Raw genomic sequence first — 15,651 nt, forward strand, 5'->3', positions numbered from 1 at the left:
CATTGAATTGCCTAAAAAGATTCTGAGAGAACTTTTCTAGGAAAAATGACAAAAAGGAAGTTGTTAGTACATGTTCGCAGAATAAAGGTCTGGACTAGAAGCATCAGTAAAAAAGCAAAGAACATGTTGGTCTTCTCTTTCATTCCTGTGAACATTAAAGAAAAGTAAAAAAAAAAAAAAAAACTTTTTCTGGGTTGATCCCAAGAAAAAATAATGTTATCAAGATATGATGAATGATATGGTTTGGCTGTATCCGCACCCAAATGTCATCTTGAACTGTAGCTCCTGTAATTCCCATGTGTCATGAGAGGGACTCAGTGAGAGGTAATTGAATCATGGGGCAGGTCTTTCCTGTGGTGTTCTTGCAATAGTGAATATGTCTCGAGAGACCTGATGGTTTTATAAAGGGGAGTTCCCCTTCACATGCTCTCTTGCCTTCCGCCATTAAGATGTGACTTTGCTCCTCATTCGCCTTCTGCCATGATTTTGAGGACTCCCCCACCATGTGGAACTGTGAGTCAATGAATCTCCTTCCTGTATAAATTACCCAGTCTCTTGTATGTCTTTATTAAAAGCGTGAGAACAGACTAATACAGTCAATTTTGACACATGTGAAAAGACAAAAAGAGTTTTTATGTATAAAAATGAAATATGGTGGAATGATGGGTTTATGGTGGAATTTGCAAAGAGTATGGTGGCAGTTGACAAACTGCACTGAGTTGGATAGGGATAGTGATATAAGAAAGTATAGCATATAATTTTTTTTAATTATTATACTTGAAGTTCTAGGGTACATGTGCACAATGTGCAGGTTTGTTACATATGTATACATGTGGCATGTTGGTATGCTGCGCCGATTAACTTGTCATTTACATTAGGTATATCTCCTATTGCTATTCATCCCCCCTCCCCCGACCCCATGACAGCACCCGGTGTGTGGTGTTCCCCAACCTGTATCCAAGTGTTCTCATTGTTCAATTCCCACCACATGTGAGAACATGCTGTGTTTGGTTTTCTGCCATTGTGATAGTTTGCTCAGAATGATGGTTTCCAGCTTCATCCATGTCCCTACAGAGGGCGTGAACTCATTCTTTTTTATGGCTGCATAGTATTCCGTGGTGTATATGTGCCACATTTTCTTAATCCAGTCTATCATTGATCAACATTTGGGTTGGTTCCAAGTCTTTGCTATTGTGAATAGTGCCGCAATAAACATACATGTGCATGTGTCTTTATAGCAGCATGATTTATAACCCTTTGGGTATATACCCAGTTATGCGATGGCTGGGTCAAATGGTATTTCTAGTTCTAGATCCTTGAGGAATCACCACACTGTCTTCCACAATGGTTGAACTTGTTTACATTCCCACCAACAGTGTAAAAGCATTCCTATTTCTCCACATCCTCTCCAGCACCTGTTGTTTCCTGACTTTTTAATGATCGCCATTCTAACTGGTGTGAGATGGTATCTCATTGTGGTTTTGATTTGCATTTCTCTGATGGCCAGTGATGATGAGCATTTTTTCTTATGTCTTTTGGCTGCATAAATGTCTTCTTTTGAGAAGTGTCTGTTCATATCCTTTACCCACTTGTTGATGGGGTTGTTTGATTTTTTCTTGTAAATTTGTTTAAATTCCTTGTAGATTCTGGATATTAGCCCTTTGTCAGATGGGTAGATTGTGAAAATTTTCTCCCATTCTGTAGGTTGCCTGTTCACTCTGATGGTAGTTTCTTTTGCTGTGCAGAAGCTCTTTAGTTTAATTAGATCCCATTTGTCAATTTTGGCTTTTGTTGCCATTGCTTTTGGTGTTTTAGACATGAAGTCCTTGTCCATGCCTATGTCCTGAATGGTATTGCCTAGGTTTCCTTCCAGGGTTTTTATGGTTTTAGGTCTGATATTTAAGTCTTTAATCCATCTTGAATTAATTTTTGTATAAGGTGTAAGGAAGGGATCCTGTTTCAGCTTTCTACATATGGCTAGCCAGTTTTCCCAGCACCATTTATTAAATAGGGAATCCTTTCCCCACTTCTTGTTTTTGTCAGGATTGTCAAAGATCAGATGGTTGTAGATGTGTGGTATTATTTCTGAGGCCTCTGTTCTGTTCCATTGGTCTATATCTCTGTTTTGGTACCAGTACCATGCTGTTTTGGTTACTGTAGCCTTGTAGTATAGCTTGAATTCAGGTAGCGTGATGCTCCAGCTTTGTTCTTTTGGCTTAGCATTGTCTTGGCAATGAGGGCTCTTTTTTGGTTCCATATAAACTTTAAAGTAGTTTTTTCCAATTCTGTGAAGAAAGTCATTGGTAGCTTGATGGGGATGGCATTGAATCTATAAACTACTTTGGGCAGTATGGCCATTTTCACAATATTGATTCTTCCTATCCATGAGCATGGAATGTTCTTCCATTTGTTTGTGTCCTCTTTTATTTCATTGAGCAGTGGTTTGTAATTCTCCTTGAAGAGGTCCTTCACATCCCTTGTTAGTTGGATTCCTAGGTATTTTATTCTCTTTGAAGCAATTGTGAATGGCAATTCACTCATGATTTGGCTGTTTGTCTGTTATTGGTGTATAGGAATGCTTGTGATTTTTGCACATTGATTTTGTATCCTGAGACTTTGCTGAAGTTGCTTACCAGCTTAAGGAGATTTTGGGCTGAGACGATGGGGTTTTCTAGGTATACAATCATGTCATCTGCAAACAGGGACAATCTGCCTTCCTCTTTTCCTAATTGAATACCCTTTATTTCTTTCTGCTGCCTGATTGCCCTGGCCAGAACTTCCAACACTGTTTAATAGTAGTGGTGAGAGAGGGCATCCCTGTCTTGTGCCAGTTTTCAAAGGGAATGCTTCCAGTTTTTGCCCATTCAGTGTGATATTGGCTGTGGGTTCATCATAAATAGCTCTTATTATTTTGAGATACATCCCATCAATACCTAATTTATTCAGAGTTTTTAGCATGAAGGGCTGTTGAATTTTGTCGAAGGCATCTTTTCAGCATCTATTGAGATAGTCATGTCATTTTTGTCATTGGTTCTGTTTATATCCTGGATTATGTTTATTGATTTTCATATGTTGAACAGCCTTGCATGCCAGGGATGAAGCCCACTTGGTCATGGTGGATAAGCTTTTTGATGTGCTGCTGGATTTGGTTTGCCTGTATTTTATTGAGGATTTGTGTATTGATATTCATCAGGGATATTGGTCTAAAATTCTCTTTTTTTGTTGTGTCTCTGCCAGGCTTTGGTATCAGGATGATGCTGGCCTCATAAAATGAGTCAGGGAAGATTTGCTATTTTTCTATTGAATGGAATAGTTTCAGAAGGAATGGTACCAGCTCCTCTTTGTACCTCTGGTAGAATTTGGCTGTGAATCCATCTGGTCCTGGACTTTTTTTGGTTGGGAGGCTCTTAATTATTGCCTCAATTTCAGAGCCTGTTATTGGTCTACTCAGGGATTCAACTTGTTCCTGGTTTAGTCTTGGGAGGGTGTATGTGTCCAGGAATTTATCCATTTTTTCTAGATTTTCTAGTTTATTTGCATAGAGTTGTTTATAGTATTCTCTGTTGGTAGTTTGTGTCTCTGTGGGATTGGTAGTGATATCCCCTTTATCTTTTTTTATTGTGTCTATTTGATTCTTCTCTCTTTTCTTATTAGTTTTGCTAGTGATCTATCAATTTTGTTGATCTTTTCAAAAAACCAGCTCCTGGATTCATTGATTCTTTGAAGGGTTTTTTTGTCTCTATCTCTCAGTTCTGCTCTGATCTTAGTTATTTCTTGCCTTCTGCTAGCTTTTGAATGTGTTTGCTCTTTCTTCTCTAGTTCTTTTAATTGTGATGTTAAGGTGTCAATTTTAGATCATTCCTGCTTTCTCTTGTGGGCATTTAGTGCTATAAATTTCCCTCTACACACTGCTTTGAATGTGTCCCAGAGATTCTGGTATGTTCTGTCTTTGTTCTCATTGGTTTCAAAGAACATTCTTATTTCTGCCTTTATTTTGTTATGTACCCAGTAGTCATTCAGGAGCAGGTTGTTCAGTTTCCATGTAGTTGAGCAGTTTTGAGTGAGTTTCCTAATCCTGAGTTCCAGTTTGATTGCACTGTGGTCTGAGAGACAGTTTGTTATAATTTCTGTTCTTTTACATTTGCTGAGGAGTGCTTTACTCCCAACTATGTGGTCAATTTTGGAATAAGGGCGATGTGGTACTGAGAAGAATGTATATTCTGTTGATTTGGGATGGAGAGTTCTGTAGATGTCTATTTGGTCTGCTTGGTGCAGAGCTGAGTTCAATTCCTGGATATCCTTGCTAACTTTCTGTCTCGTGGATCTGTCTAATGTTGACAGTGTGGTGTTAAAGTCTCCCATTATTATTGTGTGGGCGTCTAAGTCTCTTTGTAGGTCTCTAAGGACTTGCTTTATGAATCTGGGTGCTCCTGTATTGGGTACATATATATTTAGGATAATTAGCTCTTCTTGTTGAATTGATCCCTTTACCATTATGTAATGGCCTTCTTTGTCTCTTCTGATCTTTACTGGTTTAAAGTCTGTTTTATCAGAGACTAGAATTGCAATCTCGACTTTTTTTATTTTCCATTTGCTTGGTAGATCTTTCTCCATCCCTTTATTTTGAGCCTATATGTGTCTCTGCATGTGAGATGGGTCTCCTGAATACAGCACACTGGTGGGTCTTGTCTCTATCCAATTTGCCAGTCTGTCTTTTAATTGGAGCATTTAGCCCATTTACATTTAAGGTTAATATTGTTATGTGTGAATTTGATCCTGTCATTATGATGTTAGCTGGTTATTTTGCTTGTTAGTTGATGCCGTTTCTTCTTAGCCTCAATGGTCTTTACAATTTGGCATGTTTTTGCAGTGGCTGGTACCGGTTGTTCCTTTCCATGTTTAGTGCTTCCTTCAGGAGCTCTTGTAAGGCAGGCCTGGTGGTGACAAAATCTCTCAGCATTTGCTTGTTTGTAAAGGATTTTATTTCTCTTTCACTTATGAAGCTTAGTTTGGCTGGATATGAAATTCCAGGTTGAAAATTCTTTTCTTTAAAAATGTTAAATATTGGCCCCCACTGTCTTCTGGCTTGTAGAGTTTCTGCTGAGATATCAGCTGTTAGTCTGATGGGCTTCCCTATGTGGGTAACCTGACCTTTCTCTCTGGCTGCCCTTACTATTTTTTCCTTCATTTCAACTTTGGTGAATCTGACAATTACATGTCTTGGAGTTGCTCTTTTTGAGGAGTATCTTTGTGGTGTTCTCTGTATTTCCTGAATTTGAATGTTGTTCTGCCTTGCTAGGTTGGGGAAGTTTTCCTGGATAATATCCTGAAGAGTGTTTTCCAACTTGGTTCCATTCTGCCTGTCACTTTCAGGTACACCAATAAGATGTAGATTTGGTCTTTTAACATATTCCCATATTTCTTGGAGGCTTTGTTCCTCTCCTTTTACTCTTTTTTTCTCTAAACTTCTCTTCTTGCTTGATTTCATTTATTTGATCTTCAATCACTGATATCCTTTCTTCCAGTTGATCGAATCGGCTACTGAGGCTTGGGCATACATCACGTAGTTCTTGTGCCATGGTTTTCAGCTCCATCAGGTCATTTAAGGTCTTCTCTATGCTGTTTATTCTAGTTAGCCATTCGTCCAATCTTTTTTCAAGATTTTTAGCTTCTTTGCGATGGGTTCGAACATCCTCCTGTAGCTCAGAGAAGTTTGTTATTACCAATCTTCTGAAGCCTTCTTCTCTCAACTTGTCAAAGTCATTCTCTGTCCAGCTTTGTTCCATTGCTGGTGAGAAGCTGCATTCCTCTGGAGGAGAAGAGGTGCTCTGATTTTAGAATTTTCAGCTTTTCTGCTCTGATTTCTCCCCATGTTTGTGGTTTTATCTACATTTGGTCTTTGATGAAGGTTACGTACAGATGGGGTTTTGGTGTGGATGTCCTTTCTGTTTGTTAGTTTTCCTTCTAACCATCAGGACCCTCAGCTGCAGGTCTGTTGGAGTTTGCTGGAGGTCCACTCCAGACCCTGTTTGCCTGGGTCTCACCAGCGGAGGCTGCAGAACCACAAATATTGCGGAACGGCAAATGCTGCTGCCTGATCGTTCCTCTGGAAGCTTTGTCTCAGAGGGGTGCCTGGTCATATAAGGTGTCAGTTGGCCCCTACTGGGAAGTGCCTCCCAGTTAGGCTACTCGGAGGTCAGGGACCCACTTGAGGAGGCAGTCTGTCCATTCTCAGATCTCAACCTCCATGTTGGGACAACCACTATGTTCATCAAAGCTGTCAGACAGGGACGTTTAACTCTGCAGAAGTTTCTGCTGCCTTTTGTTCGGCTATGCCCTGCCCCCAGGGGTGGAGTCTACAAAGGCAGGCAGGCCTCCTTGAGCTGCGGTGGGTTCCACCTTGTTCGAGCTTTCTGGCCGCTTTGTTTACCTACTCAAGCCTCAGCAATGGCGGGCACCCCACCCCCAGCCTCCCTGCTGCCTTGCAGTTAGTTCTCAGACTGCTCTGCTAGCAGTGAGCAAGGCTCCATGGGTCTGGGAACCTCCGAGCCAGGCGTATGATATAAACTCCTGGTGTGCTGTTTGCTAAGACTGTTGGAAAAGCACAGTATTATGGTGGGAGTGACCCAATTTTCCAGGTGCCATCTGTCATGGCTTCCCTTGGCTAGGAAAAGGAATTCCCAGACCCCTTGTGCTTCCTGGGTGAGGCGATGTCTCGCCCTGCTTCGGCTCACGGTCTGTGGGCTGCACACACTGTCCTGCACCCACTGTCCAACAAGCCCCACTGAGATGAACTCGGTACTTCAGTTGGAAATGCAGAAATCACCCGTCTTCTGTGTCGCTCATGCTGGGAGCTGTAAACTGGAGCTGTTCCTATTCAGCCATCTTGAAACCTCCCCTCAGTATAGCATATAATTTTAAAAGAAAAAATAATGTTTTTTTCTTGCTCTTCTTTTTTCACTGGTTCCATTCCTTTCTGTCACTCTGTCCACTGCTGTTCGACAAACTACTGATTCAAATGCCTGGCTAAGATACAAATCATATGCAACAGATAACAGGCAGGGCAGAATGTGGGTAACAGAAATGAAGGCAGCAAGAGGAGAGGGGCAAAGTTATATAGGAATATGTTTAGACCTCTGGGGCTCTTTTATGATGTTTTAGTTTTACTAAAATAAGCTTGGAACTTTGAAGCAGTATATGAACACCAGGTACTGTTTATAATGTTAAGACAGCTACATTTATCTGCTCTACTTTGGCACAGTGTAAAATCTAAATTACTATGGGAAGAAGAAAAACAGGAAAAGATGTGTTAATCCTGTTTTTTTAACACATTATTTGGCATTATCTTTGAGAAGATGTTTGGTCTCTTCTGCTTAGTTTCGTCATTTGGAAGCTCATTACCTTACTGATTGTCACCTAGCAATATTGAACTAAAGTTCCAGTGTCAAAAGAGAACATATATTGGAAGATTTATTTTGAGAATTTAGATGACTTTCTGCACCAAACATGAATTTAAGCAATATAAATAACACAATCCATAAATCTTGTAAACAAAAAAAAATTGTACAGCTCTTTTTAAAGTATGAAAAAAAAAAGAAACAAAAACTGCTCCTGTGGCAGCTTCTGCCAGTGCACATAGACATAACTATGACTGCCACACAGGTGCAGGTGCATTCCAGGAGTGAGGGGGAGAGGCCAAGTCCTCATATCTGTTGAATTTACCACCCCCCTTAGACTTCCTGAGAGAGCTTTTCTAGGGAAAATGATAAAATGGAGCTGTTAAAGGATAAAGTTGATTTTTTTACAAAGTAATCCAGTAAAGGAGACTAAAGCCCAGGGTTACTGACCCCATGTCTAGGGCACAACAGGGAAAATGAAATCTAATAATGGAAATCTAAGACATCATTTGCAAACCTGAAATCAATCTATAAGGTCAAAATCAATGCTCTTCCCTAAAAACATTCATGAATATTTGTTATTCTTTTAAGTTATTGATGTTTGATAGGGGTAACAATGGGTAGTTTTAAACTCAATTTATTTTTCTAGAGTTAGTTTCAAAGGAAGACACAAGACTCTACTAGGGAAGAGAAGCTGAGCAAGTGGTAACTTAAAAACTGTAAAATTCCTTCTCCATGGATAATTAACATTGTTTTGCTCTTCTGACCTTAGAAAATACTACATAATAAAAATATTAGGCATTAAAATGTATATATTACATTACCTTAGCCAGGTGATCAAGATTAACAGCAGTGGTCATAAGTCTTGTTAAAAGTATGTGCCCTTGGTATGATGTGATGAAAATGGCACCTACTTGTGTGGTCATCCCCCCAAGAACTTATAGCCTCCATCTAATCATGACAAATGTGCCAAGAAAATTCTGTCATTCTGCAAAACGCCAGACCAATATTATTCAAAAATGTCAAGATAATCAAAAACAAGGACAGACAGAGAAAAATTCACAGCTAGGGGAAACCTAATGATAATTACTACTGCAATGTGGTATCCTAGATGGGATCCTAGAACAGAAAACGGACGTTAGGTAAAAATTAAGAATTTCTGAATAAAATATGAACTTTAGTTCATGATAATATATTAATATTAGTTCATTAATTTAAAAAAAATGTGCAATAGTAATCTAAGATATTTATAATGAAGAAAACAGGTGTAGGGTATGTGGATTCTCTATACTGTTTCCTCAATTTTTTAGTAAATCTAAAACTGTTCTAATAAAGTATCTTTTTAAAACATTATGCTTAATTTATAGGTAGAGTTTAATGAATAAGAATAAAATTAACACCATATGCCATTGTCTGACTTAACATAGAAATATAACTATTAACCTTGGAGTCTCCTATGTGCACTTCTCTACTAATTTTTCTCTAAGTATTCCATTTTAAAAATTTTTCTTTATGATTAAAACAAGTTATCTAAAAAATACTTTATTGTTTTATTTTAATAATTTTAAAGCCTGGTGCAGTGGCCCAAACCTGTAATCCCAGCAATTTGGGAAGTGGAGGTAGGAGAATCACTTGAGTCCAGAAGTTGGAGACCAGCCTGGGCATCATGGCAAAACCCCATCTCTACTAACAATACAAAAATTAGCTGGGCATGGCAGCACACCTATAGTCCCAGCTACCTGGGAGGCTGAGGTGGGAGGATTGCTTGAGACCGGGAAGTCAAGGCTGTGGTGAGCTGTGATCGTACCAGTGCACTCCAGCCTGGGTGAGGGGAGTGAAATACTGTCTCAAAAACAACACAAACAAATTATATCAAATTATATATTTGCTTTTTGTTCAATAGTGTACATTTAAGGTATTCATGTTTATTTAACTAGCTATAGCTTACAATTTTTTAAAATAAAATTGTTAATTTTAACCCTATTTCTTTCTGGTTTGTACATTTTGTCATTTTTTTTTAAGTATGTTTCTTTCCATGGAAGAGAAAATACTTTATATTTTTCACTCCAAGTGTGTGTGTGTGTGTGTGTGTGTGTGTGTATATATAGTGTGTGTGTATACACATATAGGTGTATATAGGTATATATACACCTATATGTGCACATATGTATATATACACATATAGGTATTTATAGGTATATATAGTTATATATAGGTATATATGTGCGTTTATATATTTGCACAGACACATAAACCTAAGAACTTTTTTTATTTAAAATTGTTTTATTTTCTTTTTCTTGTTGTTTGTATATTTATTTATTTATTTTATTGTTTTTTGAGACAGAGTCTCACTCTGTCACCCAGGCTGGAGTGCAATGGCATGTCTCAGCTCACTGCAACCTCCACCTCCCGGGTTCAAGGGATTCTCCTGCCTCAGCCTCCAGAGTAGCTGAGATTGCAGGTGTGCACCACCACACCCGGCTAATTTTTGTATTTTTAGTAGAGATGGAGTTTCACCATATTGGCCACGCTGGTCCTGAACTTCTAACCTCGAGTGATCCACCCACCTGGGACTCCCAAAGTGCTGGGATTACAGAGATGAGCCACCGCTCCCAGCCTCTTTTTATTTTTAATTTAATGTTTTTTTCTGTATACCATATGGACCCAATTTTATTAAGAGTTATAGAAGTTTAAAAAATCAACTTGGAGATATTCTGTAAAAAAAATTAAAACATTACTATGTAGATCAATAAAAATCTTCCTATGTTGCATGTGAGAGTATAATTGGCACAATACATTGATAAACTGTTTGAAAATATCTATAAAATTTACTTACATGCATACTGTAAATGCAGCAATCCCACTCCTATGTATATACCTAACAGGTATACATTCTATTCATCTAGAGATAGACACAAGAATGTTCACAGAAATCTTATTCTTAAAACTCCAATGCTGTAAATAACTCAGTGATCATTCACCACAGAATTAATAAATTGTGTTATATTCATACAATGAAAAACTACAAAATAATAATGAACAAACCGCAACTTTGCAATGTGGGTGTATCTTGCAAAGGCATTTTTGGGCTAAAGAAACCATATATAAAATAAACATTTCCATGTGATTTCACTTGCATATACATTTATATATTTTATATATTACAGAGAGAATTCAAAATAGACAAAACTAAGCCCTGGTGTTACTGATTACAGGGTTTCTGCCCAGAAGGAGGCACGAAGTATCCGTCTGGAAGTGCTAGCAATGTTCTGTTTCATGATATAGGTTATGGTTACATGTATGTGTTCAGTTTGTAAAAATTCATTGAGTTGCACAACTATGATTTTTCACTTTCTATATAGTCTTCTATTCTTCAATTAAAAGTTTACTACAGATCTTAATAATAGTTATATGATGAGAAATGAATTTTTCTTTGATTCATTGTATTTTGCTGTATTTTTCTAATTATTTATGGTAATAAGTATTCCCTTTTTATGAGAGCTTTACTGAAATATAACTTACATAAGAAAAAATCAACTCCTTTTAAGGGTACAATCCAAGATATAGAACATGTTCATTTTCCCAACATTTCACAGTGCCCTTTTGCAAACATTCCCCTGGCCCACTGTGGTCTGATCTCTGATTGCTTTCTATTGCTACAGTTTTGCCTTTTCTAAAAATTCCGCATAAACGAAAGTTTTTTGTGTCTGGCTTCTTTTACCTAGCATGATATTTTGAAGATCATGTTGCTGTGTGTATCAGTAGTTCTTTCCTCTCTAATGCTGGGTTGAATTCCATTGTATAAATATTGCATAATTTGTTTGCCTATTCAGCAGCCAAAGAACTTTTGGATTGTTTTATTTTCTTTGATCTTGTGAATAAAGCTTCCAGGAGCATTTCAATACACTTTTTTTTTCTTTGGGGCAGAAAACTAGGAGCAAATTTCTTAACTTTGCGATAAGCACATATTTAATTTTATAAGAAATTGTCAAGCTATCTCCACAATGGCTATAGCATTTGGAATTTTGTTTTGTTTTACTTTTTACTTTGTTTTTTTAAATTTATTTTTTACTTTTAAGTTCAGGGATGCAAGTGCAGGTTTGTTACATAGGTAAGCTTCTGTCATGGGGGTTGTTGTACAGGTTATTGCCTCACCCAGGTATTAAGCCTAGTACCCACGAGTTGTTTTTCCTGATCCTCTCCCTCCTCTCATCCCCCACACTCTGAAAGGCCCCAGTGTGTGATGTTCCCCTCTATTTGTCCATGTGTTCTCATCATTTAGCTTTCACTTATAAGTGAGAACATGCAGTATTTGAGTTTCTGTTCCTGTGTTAGTTAGCTAAGGATAATGGCCTCAAGCTCCATCCGTGTCCCTGCAAAGGACATGATCTTGTCCTTTTTAATGGCTACATAGTATTCCAAGGTGTATATGTACAACATTTTCCTTATCTTCTCTATCATTGATGAGCATTTAGGTTGATTTCGTGTCCTTGCTATTGTGAATAGTGCTGCAATGAACATACACATGTGTGTGTCTTTATAATAGAATAATTTATATTCCTTTGTGTATATAACCAGTAATGAGATTGCTGGATTGAATGGGATTTGTCTTTAGTTATTTGAGGAATTGCCACACTGTCTTCTACAATGCTAAACTAATTTACACTTCCACCAACAGTATATAAGTGTTCCTTTTTCTCCACAACCTTGCCAGCATTTGTTATTTTTTGACTTTTTAATAGTAACCATTCTGACTGGTGTTAGATGGTATCTCATTGTGGTTTTGATTTGCATTTCTCTAATGATCAATGATGTTGAGTTTTTTTTCATGTGATTGTTGGCCAAGTGTATTTCTTCTTTTGAAAACTCTCTGTTCATGTCCTTTGCCCACTCTTATTGTTTTTGTTTTGACAGGGTCTCACTCTGTCACCCAGGTTGGAATGCAGTGGTGTGATCTGGGCTCACTGCAGCCTCCACCTCCTGGGCTCAAGCAATCCTCAGCTTCCCAAGCAGCTGGGACCACAGGCACACACCACTATGCCCGGCTAAGTTTTTATATTTTTTTGGTAGAGGTGGGGTTTCTCCAGGTTGCCCAGGCTGGTCTTGACCTCCTGAGTTCAAGCGATCTGCTCACCTCAGCCTCTCAAAGTGCTGGGATTACAGGCATGAATCACCGTGCCCAGCCTTTTGGCCCACTTTTTAATAGGGTTGCTTTTTTTCTTTTAAATTTGTTAAAGTTCCTTATAGATGCTACATATTAGACCTTTGTTGGATGCACAGCTTGCAAAAATTTTCTCCCATTCTGTCAGTTGTCTATATACTCTGTTGATGGTTTCTTTTGCTGTGCAGAAGCTCTTTAGTTTAGTTAGATCCCATTTGCTAATTTTTGCTTTTGTTGCAATTACTTTTGGTGTCTTCCTCATAAAATCTTTGCCTGTGCTTATGTCCTGAATGGTATTGCCTAGGTTGTCTTCTGTGTTTTTATAGCTTGGGATTTTACATTTAAGTCTTTCATCCATCTTGAGTTAATTTTTGTATATGGTATAAGGAAGGGGTTCAGTTTCAATCTTCTGCATATAGCTACCCAATTAGCCCAGTACCATTTATTGAATAGGGAATCTTTTTCTCACTGCTTGTTTTTGTCAGCTTTGTCGAAAATCAGATAGTTGTAGGTGTGTGGTCTTATTTCTGGGTTCCCTATTATGTTCCACTGGTCTATGTGTCTGTTTTTGTACCAGGACCATGCTGTCTTGGATACTGTAGCCCAGTAGTATAGTTTAAAATCAGGTAACATGATGTCTCCAGCTTTGCTCTTTTTGCTTAGGATTGCCTTGCTTTTCAGACTATTTTTTGGTTCCATATGAATTTTAAAATAGTTTTTTTCTAGTTTGTAAAGAATGTCAATGGTACTTTAATAGGAATAACATTGACATTATAAATTTCTTTGGGCAGAATGGCCATTTTAGTGATATTGATTCTTCTTATCTATGAGCACGGAACGTTTTTCTGTTTGTTTCTGCCATATCTGATTTCTTTGGGAAGTGGTTCTCCTTGTACAGATCTTTCACCTCCCTAGTTGGTTGTGTTCCTAGGCATGTTATTCTTTTCATGCCAATTGTGAAGTGATTGTATTCCTGATTTGGCTCTCAGCTTGAATATTATTGGTATATAGCTAATGCTAGCGATTTTTGCACATTGATTTTGTATCCTGAGACTTTGCTGAAGTTGCTTATCAGCTTAAGGAGCTTTTGGGCTGAGACACTGGATTTTTCTAGATATAGGATCATGTAATCTGCAAACAGGGATAGTTTGACTTCTTTTCTTCCTATTTGGATGCCATTTATTTTTTCTCTTGACTGACTGCTCTTGCGAGACCTTCCAATTCTATGTTGGATAGGAGTGGTGACAGGGCATCCTTTTCTTGTGCCACTTTTCAAGGGAAATGCTTCAAGCTTTTGCCCATTCAGCGTGATGCTGGCTGTGGTTTTGTCATATATAGCTCTTACTATTTTGAAGTTTGTTCCTTCAATACCTAATTTATTGAGAGTTTTTAAGATGAAATGACATTGAATTTTATCAAAAAGCCTTGTCTGCATCTATTGAGATAATCATGTGTGATATTTTCCGATTTGACTAATCATTTTATCATTATACAGTGTCCCTCTTTGCCTTTTTTTACTGTTGTTGCTTTAAAATCTGTTTTTTCTAATATAAGAATAGCTACTCCTACTCACTTTTGGTTTCCATTTGCATGGAATATCTTTTCCCACCTCTTTCCCTTAAGTTTATGTGAGTCCTTATGTATTAGGTGAGTCTCTTGAAGACAGCAGATACGTGGTTGGTGGATTTTTATTCATTCTGCTACTCTGTATCTTTTAAATGGAGCATTCAGGCCATTTACATTCAATGTTAGTATTGAGATGTGAGGTACTGTTCTATTCATCATGTTAGCTGTTGTCTAAAAACTTTGTTTTTTCCATTGTGCTATTGTTTTACAGACCTCGTTAGATTTATGCTTTAAGGAGGTTCTGTTTCAGTGTATTTCAAGGTTTTGTTTCAAGATTTAGAATTCCTTTTAGCATTTCTTGTAATGCTGGTTTGGTAGTGCCGAATTCTCTCAGCATTTTTTGTCATCTCTCCTTCATTTATGAAGCTTAGTTTTTGCTGGATACAAAATTCTTGGCTGACAATTATTTTGTTTAAGAAGGCTAAAGATAGGACCTCAATCTCTTCTGGCTTGTAAGGTTTCTGCTGAGAAATCAGCTGTTAATCTGATAGGTTTTTCCTTATAGCGTACCTAATGCTTTTGTCTCACAGTTGTTAAGATTCTTTTCTTTGACTTCAGTAACCCAATGACTATGTGTCTACTAATGATCTTTTTGTAATGAATTTTACAGGAGTTCTTTAAGTTTGTTGTATTTAGATGTATACATCTCTAGCAAGGCCAGGAAATTTTCCTCAGTTATTCCCGCAAAAAAGTTTTCCAACTTTCAGATTTCTCTTCTTCCTCAGGAACACCAATTATTCTTTGTTTTGATAATTTAACATAATCCCAAATTTCTTGCAGGCTTTATTCATTCTTTAAAATTCTTTTTTCTTTATCTGGCAATTCAGATATTTCTTCTCAGTTTGGATCCATTGCTGGGGAGCTAGTGTGATCTTTTGGAGGTGTTATAGAACCCTGTTTTGTCACATTACCAGAATGATTTTTCTGGTTCTTTTCCATTTGGGTAGACTATTTTTTAAAATTAGAACTACATTTTAATAGTAAGTCTGTTACTACTGATTGGCAAGCTATCTTGATGATATTCAAACTCTACCTGGGCATAGGTTTATGTCTTAATTCTCTATTCAGTTGCATGGGTTTATTTCTATATTCCTGTTTCACTATCACACTGCATTATTAGTATACAACTATAATAAATATAATATTGGGTAATGCAATCTTCTCCAATTGTTATTCAACTGCAGAATGTGCACGCTTGAAAATTTATGTTGAAACTTAGATCCTTTTGGGAAGTGATTAAATCATGAGGGCTCCCAAAACTATGAAAACCCTGGAAGACAACCTAGGCAATACCATACTGGACATAGCATGGGCAAACTGGTTTTTTGAGGTGGAATCTACTCCTGGTAAAGATATTGTAAACATGGATGAAATAACCAAAAACAACTCAGAATGTTATGTAAACTTAGTTGATAGAGTAGTTGCATGGTTTAAGAGTATTGACTGCAATTTTAAAAGTTTTCCTGT

General features: G+C 37.5%; 1 long non-coding RNA gene across 1 annotated transcript in view; it reads left to right on the forward strand.

Annotated features, from left to right (window-relative positions):
• The window catches only part of LOC106635171 (uncharacterized), a 120,139-nt gene that overhangs the window by 15,938 nt on the left and 88,550 nt on the right, over positions 1-15,651 (forward strand). The window lies entirely within an intron of this gene.

The sequence above is a fragment of the Pan paniscus genome, chromosome 8 (assembly GCF_029289425.2).
Source record: "Pan paniscus chromosome 8, NHGRI_mPanPan1-v2.0_pri, whole genome shotgun sequence".
In the NCBI taxonomy this organism is placed as follows: domain Eukaryota; kingdom Metazoa; phylum Chordata; class Mammalia; order Primates; family Hominidae; genus Pan; species Pan paniscus.